The sequence below is a fragment of the Apteryx rowi genome, unplaced genomic scaffold (genome assembly GCF_003343035.1).
Source record: "Apteryx rowi isolate R43461 unplaced genomic scaffold, aptRow1 scaffold_130, whole genome shotgun sequence".
In the NCBI taxonomy this organism is placed as follows: Eukaryota; Metazoa; Chordata; class Aves; order Apterygiformes; family Apterygidae; genus Apteryx; species Apteryx rowi.
This window is the reverse complement of record NW_020447531.1, coordinates 898,696-913,197: the sequence shown is the minus strand read 5'-3', so window position 1 is coordinate 913,197 and position 14,502 is coordinate 898,696.

Here is a 14,502-nt window from a genome sequence, read left to right as displayed (position 1 = left end):
CCTCGCACGCGGCCGCGGGGGATTACGGCGGGGCGAGGGCAGCGCGGGCCGCGCTCTTATCCCCCCGCCGCCGCCCCGGCCGCTCGCGGCGCCGCTCGCTTTGCGGGTTTGCAGTTTCGGGAGGTGGGAGGGAGATGCCTCCGGCGCGGCTTTTCCACCCCCAGCCCCTGCGCGCCGGGGAGGGCGGTGATGTGGAGCCGGGAATGTAGAGCAGAGCCCTCCCCGCGAGGCAGCGCGACCAAAACAAACCTCTGGCCGCGGCTTTGGCAGCAGCGCGGTGCGAGGGGACCCCGCGAGCAGCCGCGGGAGGAGGCGGGGAAACCCTGCCCGGCCCGTGCGGGCTCCCGCCGAGCAAGGTAAGCGGAGGGGCAGCCCTCCTTCCCCGGCGAGGCTCTCGTGCTTTCCCCTTTCTTTTCCACGACTGACTCATCCATGCCGCTCCCACTGATGGGAGTTGCAAAGGAGGCGAAAACTGCCCGCTGCGCAGCGGCGGCTCCCGGCGCCGGGCGCGGTCGGCTCGGGGGCTCCCGCGCAGCGGGGCATGGTCGCCCCGGCCCGGCGCATACACGCTTTTCTCCCCGGCTGGCTGGGTGAATGTGAGGGAGAATAGCGTAGCCCTCACGCTGGAGCACTTCGGAAATCGCGACTTGTATTTTTATACCTTCGGAGCTTTTAAAAGGGGGGGGAAAGATGACATTTTGTAGTATTCTACCTCCTGCGGTGGGTGAGCTATATGATAAAGGCTCATCATTCGTTTCCGATGCTCTAGCAGTGCTTGTGGGAAGCTGATGATATAAAACCTCAGCGTTCTCGGTAGATATCTGTCATTTGAATTACCCCGTGTACCTACTGACTGAAAAATTCCCTCTAAAAAAGCCGAAAAACTGTGGCATTGTGTTAGTCTAAAATATGCTGGCATACATTCTCTCTATAGATACATAGCATACTGTCATTCCCACGGATTTAAATACTTAAGTGTCTTTGCAAATGGGCATGTTCACTGCATGGTTTCTATAAACCATTCAGTACGTTTCTTGTATCAGTGTTTCAGTGCCTGGGTGAAGGTAGACTTATGTTTATGCCCTATGTATGTACTGTCCATATTTATAGTAGGTCTTGGACTTCATTCAACTCAAGTTACATAATGATTAAGATATAAATAAGCAGTATATTTGCAGTTTCTTGGACCTTTTAATTCATCACAGATGAAACTATCTCTAGCATCACTGCCAAAATTATCACTTTTTAAATGTTTGTGTAAAAAAAAGGAGGTGTCAGTAGCATCAGATGGAGGCAACATTCCTCAGCAAATACAAAGTCATCAGGACCTTGTGACTGAAAGGACACCTAAGAGAAAGATTTCAGTCAATTATCCCATCCCGTAGCTCCGAAGAGCTGCCAGCGTTGGTTTAGAGGAGGAAGAATAGCAGCAAGGCTGAACAGGTTGGGGAATGGGAAAAGCCTGTCTGCTGAGGTTTTGCTTTAAAAACAGTAAGAGTTCTCCAACTTTGCTGAGCTGGAGAGTCTTATCCAAGTTAGTGCAGAACCAGCACCGAGCCGGAGAGGCTGGGCAGGAACTGGGAAAACTGAACATGCCAAGCCTGGGGTGTGATCCTCCTCCCGGGGCGTTTTACTAGAAACTTTCTTGATAGCAAGATAAGGTCAGTACTTGCTGCTTGTGAGATTTGTTTGCCGTATGATCACCTGAGATTTACTATCAAAGCTCTAGAAATCTTTGTCAGAGAAATCAGTGCTGTGCAGAAAAAGTTTATTGCTGGTTCTTCTGCTGCTGCCTTTTCCGTTCTAAGACAAGCTGATAACAGTCTTACTGGAACTTGCAGCTGCCTTGACTTTTGCTTTTTTAATGATGCTTCCACATGCAGCTTTTAAAACTGTGTTCAGATTGCTCTAGCCTCCTTCTTTCTCAGCTGGATGCTGTCACTGGGGCTCAGCAGGTTGGCCTTATTCAAACATATGCAGACAGTAAAAATGAAAACATCTTCAGCTCAAGATGAGGAGTAAGTGATGTTTGGAGCAGCACTCTTCATTTTGAGCATTTCCATTGGCTTCAGCATTTTGAAATGTCCTGTTGCCTTAACACTGTATTTATTTATTCATGCTCAGCCTTTTGTCTAAGTGCAAGTTAATTGGCAAATTCTGGCTTGCCATTCAGGGCAAGGCAAGGAGTCAAGGTGTGCAATAGCTTCCTTGCCAGCTTTTGGAATTTCGCCAAACAGCTTGCCGTTGTGATTTTTATAAGAAAATCTCAATCTTAGTTGATTCCTTGAGCTTCATGTCAGTAACATGTGCAGGTAACATATTTTTCCAGGCACTACTATTTTTAAAGCTATCTGTTGGAGGACCTTTCCATCACTGTTTTACTCTGTATTTTGTTCTTATATAAACAACATGCTGGGGAGGGGCTGTCTGGTCTCAACTCTGTATGATTTAGAGGAAAGTAGACATAATGCCTGAGGCAGGAGGTATCTGGTAAAGCGGGCAGTGACTGAGAGTGCTGCAGTGTTGTGGGATCCCCCTCCAGACCCCTCTGAAGGTGTTTGGCGCTCCAAAGTACAGACCTGCTGCTCTTGACAGTCAGAATCCAGAAGAGAAATCAGAGAGCCAGAAAGGGAGCCACTTAAAGTTGCTAGCCRCTTTAATTAGCTTTGTCAGTTTAGACATACGTGCATTCTAGAAATGTAATATTTGGATATTTTCAGGGGTAATTTTTATTAACTCATTATACTACTGCATAATACGTTTTGACCCAGCAACAGTATGCCCACAGCTCTGCAGAGTGAAATAATGGCATGTGATCTCCTCTGAGTGAACTTTTGTTTTTTCTATAATATAGTTATGGGAGATTTTTTTAATTTTTGGAGATAAGGTTTTTTTTACCTAGTAGGTGTTTGAATATAGTAAACCTAGATATACAGTAGAAATAGACTGTTTTTTACCTTTTGTTGGCTCACATTGTTTCTATTCTTATCAGGATGTGAGCAGCATGAGACAAAATATTTTTGATTTCTCGTAAGTAGCAGGTATCTTTCTCATATGCTTATTGCTGGGGTAATAGCACTGGGAATTTCATTTCTTGGATTTTACAGTAAAGCTTTGGGACATCTTGTTTTCAGCATTTCAGCAGGTAGAAATGGGTATCTGCTTTCTAACTATAACTGTAAATCAACTTAATCTTTCCATTTTTTAATTGCAGAGTCTGAGATCTCTGAAGGTGTACAACAATGTTCCATGGGAAGCTGTGAAAATATATTGCTTGGGACATTATAAGCTAGGTTTTTTTCCTATTGTAAATGTACATTTTTATTCAGTTCCTTGGATTTCTAGGTTTCTTCATCTATAATTCTCTGGCTATATAGAAAGGATTTGGAAGGAATTTCATTATCTTGAATTTTTTTCCTGTATGTTAAACATTTTTAGGTATAACACTGTGTGTTATAATAAATAGATTGTTTAGTGATGTTTAAATAAAATCTAAGTAAAAAGCATCTATATTAAACCATATGTTTAAATACAAAAAGCAAAGAAAGAAACCGAACAATTCAACTTTTTGTTGAACAAAACTTGTGATTTTCTTGTCTTGGGTAGATACAGGTAAGAACATAGTCCCAGTATTGCTTCTCAGGTCGCCATAAACCATAAAAGCTTTAAATATAATATGCATCAGTCAAGACACTTAAAATTTTTTAAGCTTAAACTGACTACATTCTCCATTAAAGGTGGAAGGACAGCAAAGGCTATTCTGCTTTCTCACCTTGCTGATACTGAATGACAGCACTTACTAAAACTTCAGTGCGAGCCACACAGCAGTGTCCTCCCGAAGTTAGAGTTCTCTTGTTTACTGTGCAGTACATGCTTTCTTCCAAGGCAGGAGTGAACTGAAGAGTTGTATTGCTACCTTTTGTGACCAGCACTAAAAGTATGATGATTTTTCACTGCATAATCATTAATTAATGAACATTATTTTGAATGCACTGGTTCTGTGGATTACGGTGACCACATCAAGTGGCATCTTGGAAGCAGTAATGAAAATGTCTTAGGCCACTAAAATCTATGGGGATTTTAGTTTATTTTTGTCTAATGCGGGAAACCTATATTTAGCCATAATGGCAGATCAGCTGTGACTTGGATGTCTGGCTTCTATATGGCCTTATTCCTCCTCCTGATGGCTGTAAAGGGCAGTCAGTAGCATCACTGCTGGCAGCAGCAAGAGAATCAGAACCAACAGTCTATTAGCTAATAAATAATATATGTCATGCTGGCATAACGCCGCTCAGAGTATTCAGGAATAGGATGTCATAAGCAGCAGCTATAGTCATTACAAGGAACAATGGCAGTCTACCAGTTTGCCTCTCATAATACCGTGACAGACAGTGTGAAAATGCACAAGGGCAGATACAGTCTGCGTCTAGATGGAGGGGCTGAACAGTTCTGTAATCACAGCACTGACACACGATAGAGGAGAATCCTCTCCACTGGTCAGTGCTAGTCTCCCTGGTAAGTCCCGCCTGCTATTGCAGAATATTCTTCATGCTGCCACCATATGCGGGTATTAGCTTGTTAGGAAATAAACACCAGCTCYTTAGGTAAAACCATGTAACGAGGAAATGAATGCAAAGCTGTGCTGATAATTAACTGAACAAAGCTCTCAAACGTAATCTTCTTTGATGACACTGGAGATGAGCTTCTCCCCCTGATTGCCTAACAAGTTAAGAAATAGAAATCAGTTATTGCAGTGCAGTCCAAATACAGAATAAATTTGCCTCAGAGCATTAATAAGACATCTCAAGGCAGTTCATAAAATAGATTTTCACAGTATCTCATCAATAGTCAGCTGTTAGAAAATTAGCCATATTTTAAATATATAAAGATAAAATAATAACCAAACTCAGCTGCTCAAAATGAGGCCATAGTGCTGTTTCCACAGAGATTTCAGTCATGCCTTTTGCTCCTTTAATGTGTGAGGTTTTGGGTTTATCTGCAAGGTTGATGACCTCACCATAACTAGGTGTATTCTCACATGACTGGATAATACCACCATAATTTGCAGCCATACTTTTAGTGTAGATATGAATGTAGCAGAGAGATCATGGGACAGTTTGCACAGAAAGTGTTGCCATTCTGCAGCAGCTGGAAAAATCCCACTTAACATATTTAAGCAGACTCAAAACAGTGAGCTGGACTAATTAGCCTTGAAATCACAAAGCTGTGAGTGACACTATTGTACGTGCTTATCCAGTGGTTGCTGAGATTAATAGCATACAAAGTTGATCTACCTTGATAGTCATGCCATCTAGAAGGTCTTGCTATCTAGAATATTTCCATCTCATGCTTTTTCCACTCTAATTATTGCTGACATAGTGTAAACTTCTTAACTGGGTAGGCATTGTGCTCAAATTTGTTTTCAGGACAAGCCTGGCTACCTAAAGTTAGTCACTTCAATTCCCATTTAGGTATTTTGGTAAAAGTAGCTCTAGCAGTGTTTAATATCTTCTGTTCCCCTTGAAGAAGGAATGGGAATGTTTGGCAGCTCTGAAAGTGAGGACACTTTTATAGCTCACCTAGTGGTAGCAATGTAGCTTTTGTTCGGTAGCCTTGTGGTTAGGGAAAGTGTCAGAAGAGGGAAATCCAGATTTTAGGCCTTTCTTAGATTAATGTAATTCAAACAAATATTTCACCTCTCAGAATCTAAGATTTCCTGCAGCGAAAGGATTGCTCACACCCGTCTGCTTACAGACAGGTTCAGGTTTGCTCCCTTTCAAGCCCTGTTTCTCCTTCCCTTCTCTCTCAGTAGGAATGGGGAGTGTGACCTTCGTTCCTTCAGTCATCCTGGGGCTTACTGCTTGCAGCAAGAGTCTACAAAGTATAAACCACAGGTTTGACTCCACAGGGACTAATGTCCCAGGACAGGCCTAATATTCCCTGGGTGAGTGTTTAATAACTGTGCAATTACACAGAAAGGGTGTTACCCCATCTCCAGGTGCATTTTGAAAAGAGTGGACCTTGCTCAGTTCTTTTGAAGGACTCTTTTTAAATGCCTCTTTTAAGAAGAGTTTTCCAGGCAGGCGGGCAGAGTTGTCCCCCTTTTGGTCCTGACTGCACATTGGACCTGAGTGGGAGTTCAAAGTGTCTCTGAGATGTTTCCTTCTGACCATGAAGAACCCTGTTGATAGTGACTTAGAGCTTCCCACACCCTTCTTTGAACATGGGTCTTGCATGTTTAATATTAGAAATCCCAAACTAATGGCTATGATCAAGCACATTTTTAAAGAGGATTTTATGGTTCTTAAAAAATACATTTTGGCTTGATATAGGTAAATAAATTAATTTGTAGTGGCAGTTTTATAAAAAAAGATTCCTTTCAGCCTATCTTAATTTCATAATGCCTTATAGCAATGGCAGTTTACTATTGTGCCTGAAAGAGAGTGCTCACTTTTTTTTTTAATTCCCAGGTCAATTTGGGGGTCAAAATATGAGTACCTCTTCTATCAGTTGCCTTTGAGACTGACGTTTTGCTTTCTAAAACTCATGCTGTCTCCACTTGTGGTAGGACTAAGCATCAGCATGAAAAAGAAGCAAAGCCTCTTCACTACAGTGTTGAACTGAATAGCATTTCACTATCTAATCCCCAAACCAACTGTACCTTTGTGCAGTATGTGGAGTCATACCACTGTAGATAAGGTTTGGAATCAAAGTTTTCTACTTTTTGGATGACCTTTTCTCTCAGATGGGCAAAGTAAAATGATAGGTTGTAATAGGCCCCACAGGAAAACTTTTAGGGCTAGGGCTGGGGATTTCTGAGACATGCCATAAGATATTTTAAGACATCAAAATGTTGAAGAGTTTGATTCCTCAGAATCAAGCCTATGCTGACATTTGTCTTAATTTTTAATGATAAAAGCTTTTTTTTGTGAAGACTTGCTGATGCTATGACCCTGTGGACATTTCCAGCTGTGTACAAAGGCACTTGTCAGAATTGAGTCACACAGAAATTAAGGCCTTGATTCATTCCTGCCAGCTTCAGTGCTCTGGTGGAGCACCAGAGATAGGAACTAAGGCTGTAGTGTCATTGGAGAATCACTGGATAGAGACTGGAAGAGATGGAAGCATCTCTTGAGTAAATCAACCCATCTCACACTGAAATCTTTGCCATGTCTCTGTTGACAATGTAGGTCTGGGACTACCATGTTCCTTGCATGAATTCAGGAACTGTCTGGTGAGGGACTCTTCCACATGAAATCTTTGGCAGAGACAGAAATTGAATCCAAATATTTAAAGTTCCCAAGAAGTCACTTGAGAATAATACCATGCTTTCCTTAATTGTAACCTTGGGATGGTGTGTTTGCATGTTAATCATCCATTAGCAAATTCAAACACTGTAATAGGTTTCAGATACAGGATCTGGGTGAAGTGGCACAGCCATAGTTTTAGATGTGGTTTCATTCAAAAAGGAATAAAATCTGAGACCCTTCTCAGGGTGGAAGATTGAAGGATTATGGAAGATAACATCTTTAGAATAGCCCCACTGTTTTAGGACAACTAGTTACAGTAGTGTCTCTTGAGAACAAACAGTGTGTTAAAAATCTCCAGCATTTTAGTGCACTGCAGTGGAATTATGGAAAAAAAATCAAGTAGTGGATGCATAAGTGTCAGTTCAAAGCTTTAGCATATTCATGTTAATGTGTTTACTAAAATTATTATTAGCCTGTATATCCTCAAAGAATTGTATGAAAACATGGACCAAAACTGTGGATCCAGTGTGCTAGGCAGGACATAAATATATAGTCTGATTTAGCCCTGGTCTTACATAATCACATTTCTATAATATCTGCTTGTTTGAAATTAAAGAAAATGATTTGCCATTCATCCTTGTACTTTTCTGTGGCAGCTCATCCACTCTGAAATTTCCAGGGAAGGCTAAATATGCAGTGAAAGACAGTATTTTTGGCAAAAGCAGTAACTCAGCCCTTAGCAACCAATTGTAAACATAAATAGTAAAGTGCAGACACCACAGACAATTGCACCCTAAACAAGAGATGCTTCAACCTGGCTGCAATGAAAATGCAAGTTTTAGTAAACTGAGCAGGAATGCATCAAGATTGCTTTGTAAGGACCATGAAGCCACACTTGTCAAGAGCACAAACAGCAAAGTATTGCTAGTAAGGAAAGACAGAGAACCAGTTAGTCTGGAACAGAAACTTGTGGTGATCTTGATTCAGCACCGGGACAGATTGTGCACTGCCATATTACAGTATATCAAATGCCCCAAGAGCACAAAGAGGGCACTGGCATTCCTGTGCACAACCTTCACTAGAATTTTTAATACGGTAGCAGAATGAGCCAAATGCCTAAGGAATCCATGAAAAGATGAGACCTGTTAGTGTATGTGTTTGTGGCCCCAGGGCTGAGAGAAAAAGGATAGAGTAAGGGTAGATGTGATATTTTTCAGTTGTGACAGCAAACATTCGTCAGTGATATGGTGTCTGAAAGTTCAGGGGAATCAAAGAGCAGCCCAAGGGGTTTAGGGACATATTCAGATTGCCTAATTTGCTCATCATAACTTCTTGTCTCTGTTGACTGTACAAGAAAGCGAAGCCTGGCAGCTCTGGATGATAGACTGCCAAGTCATTCATCATGCTCTTGAGACCTCAGTTAAGTATGTAACAGGGTGCTCCAACTCTCAACTTCAGAGTTACAGTGAGGTACTACTCAAAAAGGCCACTTGAGGCCCAAATTCCATAAAAATCTTGCAGTGAAATTAAACTGAATGCTGTCAAGAGAGTTCAGCCTTTTTGTTTAAAACTGTCCAAATCACCTGTAGTGGAGCCTAGGGACCATCTACAAAGCTTTACTGGAGGAAAATTTCAGTGAGTAATTGCAAGTGCTATTGGGGTATTTAGAAAACTCAGATAAGTCAAAATTTCCAAGCTTTTGTAATTGCAAAGTTTTACAAACTTTTTATCAATTATACTTTCCCTCTTTTCGTTGTCTTCTGGCTCCTTAACTATTTCTGTATGGCTTCTCTTATCCAAGGTTGCTAAGAAGTGTATAAAGCTTCTGAGTGTGCTGCCTTGTTGAAGTTCAGCACATCCATCTAAGAGACACTTCTGTGCTCAAGAGGGTGAGAACATGGTACTAGCAAACAGACTGATATAGCTGATATGAAAGATTTGTTTATAAAAGGACCTACTTTCTCAGGTGTTCCATGCAGACTTCAGGCAGTGATTGTTTGGATATCAGAAATAAATAATCTGTGAGATCAGTTATGAAGTGGAAATAATCATCATCTTAGGCTACCCATAATAATGTCCCAGAGCTGGTTTTGCAGAATTATTCTCAGAGTGAAGTCTTTCAGTCCACAGGTCATCCTATCAGTAGCCGTAAGCAGAGTTCTCAAGGCCACAGCTACAATTTTGTTGTAGCTCATGGAAGGAAGTCGCCTTGTGCCCCAGCTTCCTGCTTGCTTCCCATCCACCAGCAACGCTCTTGCCTGGGTTGTGGTCTAGCATGAGCCAGCCTATTTGCACAGGGAAACCCTGTCACAGGGGAGATGGGCTCGGACTCCAGTTTTGCTCCTTCAGGTCACACAGCTTCAAGTGGTTTGAGCCACTTGGTTGTGAGGGCTTAAGCCTAAGTGCAGACACTGCTATCAAAGGTAATTTAGACAATCAAGCCTTAACTGCTTTTTCTCTCCTGTGCCTGCTTGTGCATATTCCTGCATTTGGATGTGTATCTGTATCTGGGAAATATACATGATGCTTAAGATATTGTCTGTTCACATGTTTCCTGACGCTTTTCAGCCTTTAGCTGTTTACAACTTTGCCAAAATTTTAGCTGTATGAGATGTGACTTTTATAAGGATGGGAAATGGAAATAACAAATACCTCATTCTGGTGGGGTTTTTCTCTTCAGAGTTTTAGCTAAGTTAGCTCAGCCATTTTTTTAAAGATTGAAATTAAGGGAAACACTATTAATAAGGATCCCACAGCTGTTTCATTAAGAAATTGCAGCTCTTCATACTTGGAAGCAAAGAAGGGAAATCTGGTAGTTGTGATGTGGTCACAGAGCTATTACAGCAAAGCAGAAGTTGGAAAAAGCAGAATCCTCAAGATAATACAATCAAATATGCCTGCTTATAAGGCTCTAAAATTTGTTTGCACATGCTCATTAGAAATGCGTTAGTCATAACTAAGTTGCTCTTTCTTGTCTTCACTGATTTGTTCTATCCCAGATTACTGGCTCTGAGCAAATGTAATGGGGGTCAGACACTGAGATGGCTGTCTTGGTGAGGCACAGGCTTTTTAAGGCTTTTTAGAAAGTTAAAGCTAGTTGTTCCAGAAAGTGTTAATAATCCATATTATATACAAACTGCAGATCTGATTTGTATTAGACCTTAATAAGTAATTGTTCATAGCAGAACTACTCAAAGCAATGGTTATCTCCCCAGAATTTTCTGGATTTCAGTGTTCCTTTTTGCTTGGAGTCTGAACAAAATTTTAATCTCAGATTTTCCAGACCAGAAAAATAAATACAGTGAATAGGATCGATCAAAATGTTTTGTTTAATAATTTCAAAATGTCTCATTTTGATCCCAATCTTTCTTATCCTTTTAAAAATTGTAATTGTTATCAATATATTTAGACCCCCAAATCCAGATTTAATTTAAAAAACGTTGTAGGACTTTCAGCAAATTCTGAAAACTTTTTCCATTTTGTTTTCAAAACCAGGAAATGAATTAATCTGATCTTTCCTTGCAAACAGCTTGACAAATTTTGACTAATGGTGATTTTCTGACAAAAATTGGTAAGGATGGTTAAGATCAAAGAAGTCCATCTCTCAGAAGTTATAGCAAGGGAAATTTGCTCCCTTTCCCGGCAGCTTTATGATATAGCGTGTCGTTATCTACCACTTACTTTTTTCCTCAGAAGTTTCCTGATGCCTTAAGTGCTTGTGGAGGACGTGTTCCCAAGAGGATGCGTGCTTGAGAAGTGTAGCACCCTCCCCTTCTGCAGTGCGGGTCGTACGGCAGAGACTGAGAGAGAAGTTTATGGTTAAAGCATGCACAAGTTGCCTGGGGACCTGGATTCCAGCTGTACCTCTGTTACAGGGCTACTGCCTATTACTTGACAACTCAATTTTACCAAACTTCTTGGAAGTATTAACAAATTATTGTTCTCCTTATTCTGGGCACCAGGCTGTGAGCTGTATAGGGCTAGTTTTTTGGAGATATTGAATTCCTCTGACTGGAAGTGAGTGGGTTTGGAGCGATGCTCCACACCTGCGGGTCCACCTCCGCAGGTCCCTGGAAGGTGCCTGGCGCCGCTCGCTGCCGCTCAGGCCAGCTGGTACCGTGACCTCTGCCCGTGCTGTTAAAACCTCACAGCAGATGGCTGCATACAAACTGCTTATTGGGAACAGACCTTGAAGCATGCTCACGCTCCAGCTGTGCCTGCAAATTATTTGGTAGAGTCCTAATTGGGCCATGCAGGGCAATGCTCTAACGATTTTGCAGCAGAGGCAATTGAGTGCCACTGCCTGAGTGTGTTCCCTGGCAGTCTTTAGTCTGCTCGCAGGGATGTACCCATCAAATGTGACAAAAACACTAAGGACTGAAAAAAAAATCCAAAATCTCAATTTGAGTAGTCAAAATTATTGGATGCTTCTGGCATCTGTGATCTTCATTTCTCCATTATAAAATAATGGTAATAATATCCTCATACTGATGTTGAGAAGATAAATTCTCAGATACCCTGGAAGCACTTGGATAGGATAGTGAGAGCACCCTGAGGAAAATTCATCTCTTTGAATGTCGTTTTGGGTTTGCAGTGGGACATACTAAATAACATCAGAGGCTAAATACTGAAGGAGAAAGACAAAAAGAAATGGTAAAAAAATTACCCATTCACACCATTAAAAACTGCATGCATGTGGTGGAGGGGAGAAACCTAGCCTTCGTTCTGGCTTTTCTTAACTTTTGGACTAGTAGTCTTTACAGCTTTAATATTTATTTAATGCAAAGAATTGACTTTGGTTTTGGGAGGACTTTATTCAATATTACAGGTATTTTCCTGCAAAGGCATTTTATCATTACAAGGAAACAAAACTGTTCTGTTGAGAGTTGCTCTATATCTGTATTATATGTGGTTGGAATTTGTGTCTTTCTCTACTGATTGCTAAACAGTGCTGGAGAGCAATGGACTGGCATTGCCTTTCTGATGCAGGCCCTGATGAGGAATAACTGCATTTCTCACTTTCCCAAGTGTGAAAGTAGTACAGTGGAATCACACACAGCCAAAAGGTTGAGGCAATAAACTAAAAGGAAAAATATTTTAAACCTTTTCAGCACAAAAATTGCAGTATCTGAAGAATTTGGTTGCAGCAGCTGAAGGCCAGAACAGTCATTTAAGGAATTGAAAAGGTAACCTTGACTGCATAATTTTGTTATAATGAAAGATCTGTGGTGATTTTGTGTGAAATTTATAATGTGGATTATAAAGTTAAAAATGTTATGTAGTTAAAGTAGAGGCTATTGATTACCTTTGTGTTGTAGGCACAGTTAGAGATGGGAAAAAGCTGCACAGTAGGGTATTTAAAAAAAAATAAGCAGAAAACAGAGGGTGTAAAGAAAGGGTCTCATGAAGCAGACTAAAAAGATTTTTTTAAACAGTACTTAGCTCATTGCTTATGTGTATTTCGGTGAAAGAAGTACTGTTAAAAAGGCAAATACAGCCCTCACTTCTCAGAATTTTTCCTTTGGGAAGATGCTTTTTATTTTTGATCTTTTCAAAGTGCCACATATTGTGAATGCTGGTACAAACAGTAGTATAGGTGGACTTTGTGCGTAGCATCTTGGACCCAGTCCTCCATACACTAAACTTAATGGTGTTTCACTGCTGACTTCAGCATGACCACAATTAACCAGGTTTTTTAAAGCTTTTTAGAAAAGCCACATTTCCTGAAGTAGGAGGATGCAACCAATAATTATACTGTCAAATCAAAAAATGTTTTATCAGCTTTAGGCCAGTATTGGTGACAGTATAATTTTGCATTGTTTAACGATTCTGTGTGGTAATTACACTGCATAAAAGCTAAAACAATGTGTAGTCTTGCATATATTTAGTTTTTGTAATCAGAAAAGCAAATGAGGGTGTGGTTAACCTAAGATTAATCAGATCAGCTGCTTGGTTTCTACTGTGTTTTACTCAACATTGCTAATACTAGGGAGCACATTAACAAGAAAAGAGAAGGAATCCCTGGAATTCAATAGTGAATAAACCAGTGAACCTGTGTAGATATTGCTTGAAGACATGATTGATTTCATGGAGAATGACAGAACCTCGCCACGAATTTCTTAAATCATGTGTTTTATTATGTAAGACGACTGTAAAAGAGAATCACTGTTGTGTATTCAAGTCTGAAAGGATTTTTTTCATAAAAGGTTGTAAATATTTCTTCTGAGGATAAATATCCACTTGTAACTGATTAGTATTTATGTGATTATCCCTATTTCAGAAGATTGATAAATGCATCCCAGAGGTTTAGGAGATGCTTAAGTAAACAGACCTTGCACCGAAGCCCCAAAGCACTGAGTCCTCCCTTCCACTGAGATGCACAAGGGCAGTTGCTACATTTTTCTTCTGAATGAACTCGCATGCAAGGATTGTGGGGTTAATTCATGCCAGCCAGCTTCATTGTGATGAGAGATTTATTTTTGCAAGTGAAGTTATCAGATTATCTTTTTCATGAATGAAGGTAAATGTTACAGGCTTAAACTCTTATGTTAATAGGCACAGAACTGCTCTGAGTTGCACTGGGAGATGAGGAGTGAGATTCGCAGTGCAGGACTGGAGGCCAAATGAGAAGAGGCACAATTTTGGTCCCTGTATTTTTGAAATAGGTTGAGCTTGGCAGTGAAACTGCTAACAAGGTGGTGTTTTGGGTTGTTGCCAATATGGGGGTTAACAAGACAGTGACTTCTACACTTGATAAAAAAATCTGTAAATGTATATATAAATTAAATATTACTTTGATGGGTAATTTTATAGGGTCATTTCCTTTTCCCTGATGTTTTGGAAGTTTGTCAATACCTGTATCTTAGGGGAATGAGCTTTATTATTACTTCATCTGCGGTGGACGAAACCTTTTGAAGTTCAGGTATAATGAGGTCTAGTATTTTTAATTTTATACTAGGCAACCCTGTCATAAGCATGTCAGACTCTGTCTTGAAATAAATCTTTGTTTTACAGAATGACAGAATCACAGAATCGCTGAGGTTGGAAGGGACCTCTGGAGATCATCTAGTCCAACCCCCCTGCTCAAGCACGGTCACCTAGAGCACATTGCACAGGATCGCATCCAGGCGCGTTTTGAATATCTCCAGAGAAGGAGACTCCACAACCTCTCTGGGCAACCTGTTCCAGTGCTCTGTCACCCTCACAGTGAAAAAGTTTTTCCTCATGTTCAGATGGAAGTGTCTGTGTTTCA